This window comes from Rhincodon typus, chromosome 13 (genome assembly GCF_021869965.1).
Source record: "Rhincodon typus isolate 14 chromosome 13, sRhiTyp1.1, whole genome shotgun sequence".
Classification (NCBI taxonomy): domain Eukaryota; kingdom Metazoa; phylum Chordata; class Chondrichthyes; order Orectolobiformes; family Rhincodontidae; genus Rhincodon; species Rhincodon typus.
This window is the reverse complement of record NC_063344.1, coordinates 20,015,913-20,030,390: the sequence shown is the minus strand read 5'-3', so window position 1 is coordinate 20,030,390 and position 14,478 is coordinate 20,015,913.

The window sequence follows — 14,478 nt, the reverse complement described above, 5'->3', positions numbered from 1 at the left end:
ACATTTGTAAAAGCCCAATACAGAATCTCTGAACATGTAATATGTTTCAGTCATTCTACCAATCCAGCAATTATCATTCAATTAAAATAAAGACATTAAAATCAACTTAAATGCAATGTTTCTGCATGTATGCAAAATAAATTTGAGATCATTATTGATTTATAGCAAATTATCAATAAACACCTCAATGATAGTTGGTGGTAACTGAGAGCTGCAATCACCAAAGGTCAAACCTTTGCAAAAAAAATTGAAATAAATTTGGATGCGTCTCCAAAATAGCAATACGAATTGGTAAAATAAGACATTTTGTAGACTCTGGTACACTCAGCTCTATGTAGGTACAATGCTTTTTGATAGGAAAGTTAAGGATTCAGTTTCAATTTGAAATGTCAACTTATCATAACAATTCTAGTATGCTGCATAGAAATAACATTTATTGAATATTAAAAGCAAAATTATCAAGTGGAGTACTGAAAATATTGCTGCTAATAGCTACCCAAAAATATTTTATTCAGATCTTTTTTGAGACATGATGAAATAAAACTGTGTGAGAGACTTATTGTTGCTTGATAGCTGAAAGCATTACTGGGGTTAAACTGATCCATAAGTCCCTGGTATCTGGTTTGATTTACCCACCCTTTCTGATTACCTCAGTTTGCGCTTCACCAAGAAAATAAATATATGTTCATGTAGAGTTTTCGCAAGCTCAACATTCCCAAAGTACTTTTCAAAAATTGAAGTGCATCTTAATTTGTATGATTGCTCTGATAGGGAGTAGTCACAGGCTTTTCCTCAAGCAGGTTGATTGATGAGTCATGTCCATAATAATGGTATAGCTTTAACATGCCTAGGGTGATTTAACTCCTATCGTTAAACATTTATGATGAGTCTGCGGGCGTACACTGAATGTCCTGATGGCTGTCAAGAAAACCGACTGAACAAAACCTGTGGACTACTAGTTCATGAATCATTCCCATTGGCATAGGAGTGCCTTTGTTCCATAAGGGGAATGTGTGGTGCAGCTCAAGTTGTGTCAGTGGATGTCATAGGCCCATTCAGCCCATCAAGCCAGCTCCAGCTATCCCTCCAACCTTGCTCCTGAATGGGGGCACTTGTGAATGGATTTCATGTGGAGGTTTTACCCAGCTGGTGAGAGTGCTGCTCCTGGGGTGGTACCAATGAAGGTGTAGCGCCATGTCTATTAGATGGATTGTAATTGGTGTTCAAACTACAGATAGCACGCTCTCTCTCACTGTATGCACTTTATAATGACCCTTATCATATCCGTGGGACTTCCCCCGTGACACCTTTTACAATTCGTTCTGCTCTCCTTTTTGACGTGTCTGTGGTGAATGAGGGCTGTCAAACCATTCAGACTCTGCTGGCCTTTGGCAACAGTTGTTCCCTCCCACGCTGCTTTGTCTTTACTCCTCCATCTCCCACCCACACCCCCATTCCTCCTTCAGCTACAAAGACTCACCTCTAGTCAGCTGGGGAGGCCCAGGGGCTACATAGCAAGATCCCACAAATGAGGGTGGAGGGTCTGACCCTGGGTCTTGTGAGGTGGGGGTGGAGAATGTCTGTCTTTTTTCTTAATCTTTGGCTCCCCACTCAGAGGGCAAATGTATAATAGTATAGCACAGGAACAGGCCCTTTGGCCCGCCATGTCTGTGCTGACCGTGATGTCATTCTAAACTAATCCCATCTACCTGCCAATGGTCCGTATCCCTCTATTCCCTGTCTGTTCATGTGTCTGTCTAAATGCCTCTTAAGTATTCCTCTCATATCTGCTTCTACCACCTCCCCTGGCACCATGTTCCAGGAACCGACCGCACTCTGTGTAAAAAGAACATGTCTTGCACATCTTCTTTAAACTTTTCCCTCCCTCACCTTAAACCTATAATTCCTTGTATTTGACATTCCCACCCTGGGAAAAAGACTCGGACTATCCACCCTGTTGTGCCTGTCATAATGTTATACACTTCTATCAGGTTGCCGCTTGATGCTGTCATGAAAACAATCCAGGTTTGTCCAATCTTTCCTTATAGCTCATACCCTCTAATCCGGGCAACATCCTGGTAAATCTCTTCTGCACCCACTCTGAAGCCTCCACATCCTTCCTTTAGTGTGACAACCAGAAGTACATACTGCGCTCCAAGTATGGCCTAATTAAAATTTTATACAGCTGCAACATGACTTGGCAACTTTTATACACAATGCCCCAACTGATGAAGGCAAGCATGCCATACGCTACCTTTACCATCTTGTCCACTTGCGTTGCCACTTTCAGGGAGTTATTGACTTGTGCCCCAATATCCCGCTGTATATCAATGTTCCTCAGTGCCATTTACTGTATACTGTCCTCCTGCATTTGACTTCCCAAAAATGCATCACCTTTCACTTGTCTGGATTAAATTCCATCTGCCATTTCCCCACTGAACTTTCCACCTGATGTATATCTTGCTGCATCCTTTGACAACCATCTTTACTACTTACAATCTGCACCAATTTTCATGTTATCTGCCAACTTACTAATCAGACCACTTATCCAAATCACTTATATAAATGACAATCAACAGGGGTCCCAGCACTGATCCTTGCAGAACACCATTGGTCACAGACCTCCAATCAGAAAATTTCCCTTCCACAATGACCTTCTGTCTTCTATGACCAAGCCAATTTTGATCCAACTTACCAAATCACCTGTATCCCATGGGAGTTAATCTTCTGGGCCAGTGAGAAAGCTTGTCGAATGCTTTACTAATGTCCATCTCGACAACGTCCACTGCCCCACCCTCATCAATTATCTACGTCACTTTCTTAAAAAAAACACTCAACCAAAAAGGTGAGAGAAGACCACTCCGGCACAGGGTGGTCCCAGTTCAGTTCAGAGGGCTGTGCCTCTGATCCTGTGGACCTCTCCCCTGTGCTCTCAGTTCTGCCGTCCCATTTGTGTGAAGAAGGGGATCATCTCTAGTTTTGGGGCAGGTCTGTTCACGGGGGAAAGCCAGCATAGCTACCTCCCTGCCTTCCCTTTTCCAAAAATCCATCTCCCTTTTTCTTTCCAAAGCTGGCAATTGGGAGATAGTGGCGCTGAGGGGATGGTGCTGGACCAGAGCCCAGGCTAATGCGCTTGGACACAAGTTTGAATCCTACCTTGGCAAATTCATAAATCAAGAATTGAAAGCCAGTCTATGATGGTGGCCTTCAATTGTTGGGAAAAACCCATCTGGTACAGTAGTGTCCTTCAGGGAGGGAGACTGCCATCTTTGCCTGGTCTGGCCTGCTTGTGGATCCAGACCCACAACGATGTGGTTGACTCTTAACTTCCCTCTGGGCAATTGGGGATGGGCAATAGTACTAGTATTGCCCCACATCCTGTGAAAGGACGAAGAGGATTGTAAAGAATGGAGGTGGAACCTCATGGAAATCTATAAAATTCAATAGGGCAAGACAGGGTAAACACAGGAAGGATGTTCCCGGTGCCCGGGGAGTCCAGATCTAAGGGTTTACAGTCTAAGGATACAGGACTGAGATGAGGAGAAATGTCTTCACCCGGAGAGTGTGGAGCCTGTGGAATTCTTTGTCACAGAGAGCAATTGAGGCTGAAACATTGAATATTTTCAAGAACGAGATGGATATAGATCTTAGCGCTAAAAAGATCAAAGACTATGGGGAGAAATTGGGAACAGGGGACTGAATTGGATGATCAGTCATGATCATATTGAATGGTGGAACAGGTCCAAAGGGCTAAATGACCTACTCCTGCTCTTATTTTCTATGTTTCTATCATCACCATAATACTGATCCTCTGCCCTGAATTATCCATTCTTGGTGGTGTTACTGCCATTATTCACACTACAGGAGCAGAAGTCATTAAATGCATAGTTTACTTTGACATCAAACTACAATTAGTAATACAGCTGCATGAGCAGCAACAAAATATTGCCTCCATTCGAGACTTTAAAGTTGGCAAGAATAAAGTGATATGAAATTGAACTGAAATTTAACTCCCTGGTTGAGGCAGAGATTACATGTTGAGCTCACAACTGACACTATGCAACGGGTTCCAATGTTTCAATATTATAAAATGGGTTTGTCGAACATTCTTTTTCTTCCAACAGTTTCTGAAATATGCCTAGATTTCTCATGATGTTCAGTCACAATTTGTAAAATTATGGTTAATAACCTGTAGGCCTACCTGAATGTCCATTTAATAGATCTATGCAAAATAAAGTTTGAGCACCTTGATTTAAATCAGTTGAAAAGTTAACGTGACTTTTTTAGATTATTAGGCACTTGCCCCAGCAATTAACTACAATCTTGTTTGCGGCTTCAAAAATAAAGATATTAACCTGCACATTATAAACCCCAGTATTATGATTCAAATGATTGGAATTACATTACAGAAGTAATGAATTCTGCCCCATTACCCTTCCTCCCTAAATAGCTATTTGGGTGATCAACATTCTCCAGACCATTCTCGTTTTGATATTTAACAAAACTGAATACTTCTGAAATGCAATAGGGATTCCACTCTCTCCAGTCTTTCAGGTAATTGGTTTCAGGCCAACTGCTCCTCTAAACAGTTTATTAAATAAGAGTATAATTCTGCTGCCAATAACATCAAATCCATGCTCTCCAGTTATTGACAGATTTGCCAGCAGAAATAGATCCTGTCTATGGACAATCACCTGACGTTTCGGCTTCAAAAACATGAGCTAAATCTTCTCACAGTCTCCACACTGTTGAATCTTCCTTCATTGTGAAAGCTTTCGGTCCCAATGATCACATCTTCCTGTAAAGTGGAGACCAGAATTGTGCACAGTGCTGTTGTATTTACTTAACTAGTGACTTATACAGTAGGGTGTTGGTCAGCTGATTTGGCTGGGCAGCCAGTTTGCGCTGTAGAGTCACCAAAAGTAATGCTCCAGCTGAGGTTACCTTGAAGGTCCCATGTTCTCAACCTTGTTCCTTGCCTGAGGAGTGGTGACCCTCAGGTTAAAACATCACCATTCAACTCTCTCTCTCTCTCTCTCTAATGAGAGAGGGGACTATGGTGACTTTTTATATAAATCTGGCACAAGCTCTTTGCACTCATACTCAATGTATCAAACATTAAAGGACCAGATCCCATTTATCAGCTTACCATTATTATAACCTATTTTGTTTCCTTCCGGGATTTGTGAACATACACTCATGATCACATTGTTTGTCTACAGGTCTCAATAACCACAGTCATTTGTTGTGCATTCCTTTGCTTTGTTTGTCCTCTCCAATTGCATTATGTCGTACCTTGCCAGATATAATTTTATTCGAAACTTTTCAGGGATGTTAGGCTATTCTCAGGTTGCTGAAGATGGTAATGCATCATGAGCTGTTGGACGTGTAATTGATAGACTTAGATTCAAAATGCACTGTGGCAACTCAAGAAATTTAAATGCAATTTATCAGTGCATTTGAATGTGAAAGCTAAAGTCAATGATGGTGACCATGCACTTTCATTCTTTGCATATACCCTTCTGGTTACAAATATTATTTAGTCAATTAAATCTGCCATACTTGCATCATTTAGACTTTCTATGACTCCAACTCCATTGTAGTGTGATTGACTTTTCACTGCCCTTTGCAATGGCAGTGCAAAGGAACTCAGTGAAGAGAAATATGGATGGGCAATAAATATTGGCTTTGCTAGAGGCACTCATATTGACTGAAAGAATAGCAAAAAATATTAAATTATTATTTAGTCTGTTTTAGATTTTCTTCCATCATAATAATTTACTATTTTCCTATTCCATTTACAAGTATTAAAATCATTGGCAACAGTAACCCAAGACAAGGATGAGTCCCGTCATGCTTGCCATGATTTCAGCCAGACACAAAGTGTGAGCTTGGGAATTTGGTGAATGAGGGGTTTTAATCTAATGAAAAAGTGTATATGTCTAATTTGTTAAATGATACAGTGACATCGTGAACGAGTGTGAAAGCGACAAATAAAGGAGATGTCTAAAAGACTTAATGCCATCCCTAGCTCCAATAGGGACCAGCCTGGTTCTCAGCAACTCAAGTGCAAATTGACAAGAAAGCGGGCAATAGATTGGTAGTGAACATTTTTCTCATTTACTTTTAAATATTAGAGTTCTTCTAGTAATTGCAAGATTTTGGTAATATTTGATCATATTTGATTAACTTGTGAGCATCGTTAAGAACCTCTCGGGTAATGTCGTTTAATTTTAAAAAAAGGATTTATTTTGTTAGCAGATAAAAACAGTGATGAAACAGATATAGGGCACAATCCTAAAAGGTGCAAGAGAAGGGGAAAGCTGGTTGCATGATGCATAGTCACAGAAGACTGCATAATGTAGAACATATTGGACTTAATTTATAATGCCTTAAACAACAAATGCAAGGAAGCTATATTAAATTTGTACAGAAAACTGGTTTTGGTATCCCATAGAACATTGCATCCAGTTTGGCACAAGACTTTAGGAACAATATTAAAGGCATTGGAGACAGTGAAGAAAGGATTCAGGTGAATTAGCACAGGGACAAGGCACTTCATTTAGTTGAATAGATAGGAGAAGTGAGACTGCTTTCCTTGGAGAAGACAACATTGAGAGGAAATTTGCTGAAGATATTCAAAATCAGCTTAGAGTAGAGTAGTACTGGGTAGTACAGAGAGTGAGAAACTGGACAATATTTTCTGAATGTTTTATTTCACATTTCCATTATCCACAACACTGCTTTTATTATTTTAAGTGTCCAATAGCTCCTGTTTGCATCGTGTTCTTCTGCCAATACAAATAGTCCCCTATCAGCGGTCAATTTCTTTTATTATAAATGTGGTCTGAAACACTTAGGAATATTTCACCATGCTGAAAACATTATATAAACTGAAAGTATTTTTAATAACATTCCATATAGATGGCAACTGGAATTAAGTCATTAATGTGCTTTTCAATCACTTTTTCCTGAAAAACATGATGCTTTGTGGTTTGCTGAGGAGACTTCCATTTCTTACTTCTTTATGTTTATACTGTTATTGAAAGACTGGGCAAAATGAGATAACACTTTACACTGTAGGTCAACCTCATGTTCTGCAGCTTGCTTCTGCTCACCAAGCCTTGTACTGCTGCTGCAAGCTTCACTGCAGAAAGATCTTAGCTTTTGATTGTGCACCAGGTGACAGGCATAGATCCTCCGATAAGCAATTGCTGATAGCAACAGCTTTGCAAGCTTGTGAGACTGTTGTCACCAGCAATTCAGATCATTGGGTAAATATTGTTAACACAACTTGAAAACAAATAGGATTTTCTATGCTCCCAGCTGGGTTTCATACTATGGTTGTGAAGAAGACCCAAATGAGTCAACTACAAATTTTTTATGTATAAGCAAACCAAGTAACCAAGTAGGGACAGCACAGTGGCTCAGTGGTTAGCACTGCTGCCTACAGCACCAGGGTTCCAAGTTCGATCCCACCCTTAGCAACTGCCTGTGTGGAGTCTGCACGTTGGAAGAACAGAAGAGAATCCCTATAGTGTGGAAATAGGCCATTCAGCTCAGCACTCCACATAGACCCTCTGAAGATCATCCCCCACAGACCAATGCCCCTACCCTATCTTTGTAACCTTGTATTTCCCATCGCTAACCCATGTAGCCTGCACATCCCTGAATAATATGGGAAATTTAGCATGGCAAATCCACCTAACTTGCACATCTTTGGACTGTGGGAGGAAACCAGAGCACCCAGGGGAAACACACGGAAAGAACGTGCAAACTCCACACAGAAAGTTGCCCGAAGCTGGAATTGAGCCTGGATCCTGGTGCTGTGAGGCAGCAGTGCTAACCACCATGCTCCCCATGTCCATGTGAGTTTCCTCTGGCTGCTCAGGTTTCCTCCCACAGTCCAAAGATGTGCAGATTTGTTGGATTGGCCATGGTATAGTGTCCAGAGATGTGCAGGTTAGGTTGATTGGCCATGGGAAATGTAGGGTTACAAGGATAGGATAAGAAGATGCTCTTCAGAAGGACTCGATGGGCCAAATGGCTTCTGCACTGGAGGGATTTTATGATTTAACCAGTTAGAACTGAAGGTAATTTTATCAAAATAGTTAGTCAGTCAAGGTCCCTTGTGTGTAATTCGTGTATGATGCAGAAATTCCAGGACATTCTGATGGCCTGAAAAGTAAGTGCTGAAAGCTACTTTCTCAAAATTAAAGCTCAGTTATGTTTGAGTTTGAGGGACAATACTGGCTTTTTTAGGTTAACAATGTAGAAGGGGTGCTTGCAGTAGCTCCAGAGAGAATCTTTATTTGGTGTTTCTTCAGATTGTTCAGAAGAGTCTAGCAGTCCTGGAATCCTATGACGGCATTGTTTCTGGCAATGACAACCGATAATATTGACGGGTTTTAGTTTGATGCAATTGAAGACTCAATCATCGTACAGTAGAGCAAATGATTGTGCATTGGTGTAAAGTGTGGAAATGATGTTTAGATCCTTGGGGATAGGCTGGGATTTCCTTAAATGACAGCATGAGTGCTCCGTGCTGCCTTTCTTCCTAATGATAGGGTAAGTGTACATCCCTGGGAGGATTCTGGATGTACAACAATTTATCTGATCATCAACAGAAAAAAGAACAGAGGAAGGGAAATGTATGAAATCTTGGCAACTTTGGCTTCAGAAGTGAAGACAGAAATCAAAAAATCAAAGATTGAATATAACAGTCTTTAGATGACTCACAGTTTCAGGCACCAAGGAGCATCCGAATGATTAGAAGAAATATACCAGAATTCATCTACACACATGGTGCGGGTGGCTCCAGGAGGCTAGATCCATTTTTGTAACAGGAGTCACATATTTGATGTGGGTGGCAACAGAGTTCAGACTAATGCCATCAAAGGATGGGAGGACTCTGAGCTAATTTATTGAAATTAGAGGGGGAGAAGGAAGTACGCGATGAATATAGAGAGACAATGGAACTACAGCAGAATTGTCCAGAAGTAGGAGGAATTCAACAGCAGTTTCACATGAAGTGATTTAGGGCTAGTTGCATTGAATACAAATGCATTCAGAGAAGATAATCGATAAGGTGGGTGACCTAGGTGAACACTTTTTTTGGCAGTATAGAGGCTACAGCAGTGGCCTATTTACAGGCAGTAACAAGTCAAACTTAATTTCTGCCTGGAACATTTTTCTGGAAAGTATGGAAGAAAGCATTAATTAGATTATCAAAATTGATTACATGGGACATAGGATATTAAGTTCAGCATCCAAAGACATAGCCCAACTAAATAATAAAAGAGAGGTTATTAAGCTCATAGGACAAACTACATAGACCAAAAAACAGTGTGAGAAAGACCGAGGAGCACCTTATTTGGTAACTAAAATGAATGTCCAGAACAAGAACATAGTGACAATGGGAGACTACAATTATCCTAATTTAAACTGGATCATTAATAGTTTAAGGAACATTGAAAAGTGGAATCCCTGTAATGTTCACTAGAGACATTTCTTGTTCAGTGTTTCCTTACTGATGACGAAAAAAGGAAAACTGAATCAAGAATCTGTGGAATTCACAAATACCATTGCAAAAGTACTAAATAATCAAGGGCAAAGGAGGAAATGAATGTGTTTGATAAGTTACCATACATTAAGCTACTTAATAGGGTAAGAGCCCACGGTGTTGGAGGAAGGATATTGGCAGTGATAGAAGAGTGGGAAGCTAGGTGGTGAGGATGACACAAAGAGCCTGAAGAGGGATATAGGCAGGTAAATGAGTGGGCAAAAACTGAGCAAATGCAATATAATATTGGAAAATGTGAAATTATGCACTTTGAAAGGAAGAGTAGAGGATTTGAATATCCCACTATTGGGTAACTTTCTGTGGTCTTTCTCCATTTGAATATTGAATTTGGGGATCTTCATCCATGAATCACAAAATATTATGTTCAACTGGTAATAGGGAGGTCAAATGGAATGTTGGCCTTTATTTCAAATAGAATCAAGTATCTATGATTCTATGATAAAATTCAGGAGGTTTTGCTAAAAGTATAAAAGGCACTAGTCAGACCATAGCTGGAATACTTTGAAATGTTTTCGGCCCTTATTGAAACAACAATACAATGGCATTGTCAGCAGTACAGAGGAAGTTCACCATATGAATACCAGGTATGGTGGATATGCCTTTTGAGGAGAGATTGTGCAGAATGGTGTTGTACTCATTGGAATTTAGTGGAATGACAAAATTCTTCGGGAACATGGCAAATGATATGTAGAAATGTTATTTTCCTTTGTGGGATAGTCTAGGACCAAAGGTTTATTTCCATCTCTGACAATTAATTTTATGGTTATATCCAGGTAACAATGAATATAATAATCAGAATTATATGGTTATAGAAATGATGAGATAAACATTAAGCACAGAAATACTTAACTATTGGAGGGCTTACCTCAGTGAGTTGGAAAGGAATCTTGCCCAGGTCTTTGGAAATCAAAAATTGTAGAATTACTAATGTGTGACATTTACTATGCCCATCTAATTATAAGACATAGGAGCAGAATTAGGCCATTCAGCCCATCAAATCTGCTACACCATTCAATTTTTTTTTATATGCTTGTCAATCACATTCCTGTACCTTCTCTGCAAAGCTCTTGACCCCCTTACTAATCAAGAACCAGTCAATTTCTGTCTTAAGTGCACTTAATGACTTGGCCTCCACTGCCTTCTGCAGCAATGAGTTCCACAGATTCACCACCAACTGGCTGAAGAATTCCCTTCTCATCTCTGTTCTAATGAGTTGCCCCTTCACTCTGTGGCTGTGCTCTGAGGTCCTAGTCTCTCTTAATAGTTGAAACATCTTCTCCATGTTCATTGTATTCAAGCTATCAGCTTCTTTAAGTTTCAGCCAGATCCCTCCTCATCCTTCTAAACTCCATGAAGTGCAGATACAGAATTCTCAGTCACTTCTCACATGACAAATGTTTCATCTGTGGGAGCATTCTTGTAATCATCCTCTGGACTGCCTCCATTGACAGCATTTCCTTCCTTAGATACATGGCCCAAAACTGTTTACAACATTATAAATGTGGTCTGATCAGAGCCTTATAAGGTACATCTCTGCTCGTGCACTCTAGTCCTCTTGAAAAGAATGCCAACTTTGCATTTGCCTTCCTAACTGCCAACTGAGCCTGCATGTTAACCTTAAGAGAATCCTGAACTATGATTCCCAAGTGTCTTTGTGTTTCAGATTTCCAAAGCCATTCTCTGTTTAGAAAATAGCCTATACCTCTAATCTTCCTAACAAAGTGCACTTTCCAACATTGGATTCCATCTGTCATTTTTTTCCCATGCTCCTAGTCTGCCCAAGTCCCTCTGTAACCTCACCACTTCCTCAACACGACCTTTCCCTCCAACTATCTTTGTGTCATCTGTGAACTTATCAACAATGCCCTCAATCCTTTGTCCAGATGGCTAATATCTAGCATGAATAGTTATGAGCCCAATTGGATTGCTGCAGAACACCACAAGTTACCTTTTGCCAAAAAAAGACACATCAATCCCTACTTTCTGCCTTCTGCCAGTCAGCCAGTCCTCAATCCAAGCTAGTTCCTTCCCCTAACACCATGGGCTCTTACCTTATTTAGCAGTCTTCTCTGCGGCACCTTGTTAAATGCCTCTTGGAAATCTAAATAGATCAAGTCCACTGGCTCTCCTTTGTCTAATTTGCTTGTTATCTTCTCAAAGAATTCAAACAGATTTGTCAAGCATGTCTTCCAAATGATGACACCCTGCTGAGTCAATCCTATTAACCAAGTGCTCCACAATCTCATTCTTGAGAATTTATTTAAAATTTTACCAATGACAGAGGCTAATGGGCCTATAGTTTCCTGAGTTCTGCCTCCCTCCCTTCTTAAATAGATGTGTTAAATTAGCTATTTTCCAGTCTACTGGGACCTTTGCTGACTCTGGTTCTGTTGAAGGTCTGCAATGCTACCAGTGCCTTACACTGTGAAAACTGATGCAAAGGACAAGTTCAGTTCCTCTGCCATTTCTTTGTTCCCCATTATTATTTCTTCAATTTCATTTCCCAGTGATTCAATGTCCACTCTTTCCTCTGTCTAACCTATTTGATATATAAAATAAACTCTTGTAAACTTCTTTTATGTTGCTAGCCAGCTTACCCTCATATTTTATTATTCATTAATCTTTTAGTTAACCTCTGCTGGTTTTTAAAGGCTTCCCAATCCTTTGGTTTCCTACTAACCTTCACCACATTGCATGTCTTTTTCTTTTGCTATTCTGCTGTCCTGAGTTTCCTTGTCAGCCATGGTTGCCATATTCTCCTCTTAGCATGTTTCTTCTTTTTTGGGATGAATATCTGCCATACCTTCCGAATTACCCCCAGAAACATATGACATTGCTGCCCTGCTTCAATCAACTTAGCTTATGTCTTTGAAGTTAATTTTACTCAATTGAAACAATGTTGCATCTAATTCCAGCTTTTCCTTGTCAAACAACAGGATGAACTTGATCATACTTTGGTCATTGCCCCTTTCCAGAATCTAGTAATTTTTCCAATATCATAACCAATGCATTCTCTGATTTTGCTGCCACTTCCTTTAAGATGCTAGAATGTAGCTCATCAGGCCCTGGAGACTTGTCTGCCTTGAGATAATTTCTCAGTATGTTTTCCCTAGTGATGGTGATTGCTCTAAGTTCCTCCTTTTCTATAATCTCTGCATTTCCTGTTACTTTGTGAATGGTTTCATTATCTTCCACTATGAAAACTGTGGCAAAATATTGATTTGGTGTCTCTGCTATTCTGTATTCCCAACTATCAACTCTCCCATTTCATCCTCTAAAGGACCAACATTCATTTTAGGTACTGTCTTTTTTTTAATATATACTTATAGAAGCTTTTTCTGTCTGTCTTTATACTTTGCACTTGTCTTTATTCATAATTAAGTCTTTTTATTACTTTATTAATCACACTTTGTTAGATGTTAAAAGTTTCCCAATTGTCTAATCAGCCACTGATTGTTGCAATATTATACTGCTTAGATTTTTTCACTGATGTTATCTTTGCCTTTCTTGCTTAGTCATTGATTTTTTTTCACCTCTTAAAGTCTTTAAGATATATTCCATAGAAGCCATACAGTGTGGAAACAGGCCATTTGGCCCAACAAGTCAACATCAACCCTCTGAGGAGCATCTCCCAACCCCATCCCCCTACGCTGTAACCCTGCATTTCACATGGCTAATGCATCTAACCTACACATCTGTGAACACTTTGAGCAATTTAGCACAGCCAATCCACCTAACTTGCACATCTTTGGACTGTGGGACAAAACTGGAGTACCTGGGGGAAACCCCTATTCAGACACAGGGAGAACATCCAAACTCCACACAGACAGTGGCCCAAGCCTGGATTTGAACCCAGGTCCCTAACACTGTGAGGCAGCAGTGATCACCACTGAGCCACTACACTGTCTCCTTTTTTTTAATTGAGGATTTATTCCAAAAGGATTTTATTAAAAGAAATATCCTTCCAGGCTTTTATCTGGCACTTCAAAATCAGAAAACGATGAACACTGAAAAATATATGGACGTTCATGTCAGCATTTAAATTTTCTTTCCTTCATCATTGTCAGGTGATTGTTGAATCATATGGATTAGAGTTGAGAACTGACAAGAGGAGGAATTGAATATCTCCTTAAATATTTGCCACTGTTCACCAACAGTTCTACTTTGTAATCTTTCTGTTCAGCCATTAGGTCTAGATCTGTACTAATGCTTAGTTAATTACCTTTGTTTGACACCAGAGTGCTCATTTAGGATTCAAGTTCTCATCCTCAAACTGAATTTGAAATTCCAGCATGCTATGATCCCAAGAGGATCCTTTATAATGAGATCATTAATGAATACCATCTCACAACACAATACTAAATCCAATATACCCTGCTACATGGTTGGTTCAACAACACATTGCTTCAATAACACTCAGAAAGCTTGACATCATTCAGTACAAAGCATCCTAGTTGACTGGCATCACATTCACAAGCTTCTATTCTCTGCACCACCGAGTCTCACTAGCAGCAGTGAACACTATCTGCAAGATTCACTGCAAAAATTCACCAAGGAGCTTCAGACAGCACCTGGCAAACCTATGATCACTCCATTTAGAAGGACAAGGGCAGCAGATACAAGGGAACACCACCACCTGCAAGCTCCCCTCCAAACCAATCACCATCCTGCCTTGGAAATATATCACTGTTTCTTGAGGGTCATTGGTTCCATGTCTTGACATTCCCTCCCTTAAAGGCATTGTAGGTCAATTTTCAGCACACGGACTGCAAGGGTTTAAGAAGGCAGCTGACTGCCATTTGTCTACTGCCAGCAGGGGCAGCCAATAAACACTGGCCAGGTTCCAATAAAAATAAAACTGACAGCACAATTTCTCCCTGTTTGTCAGTTCTTTC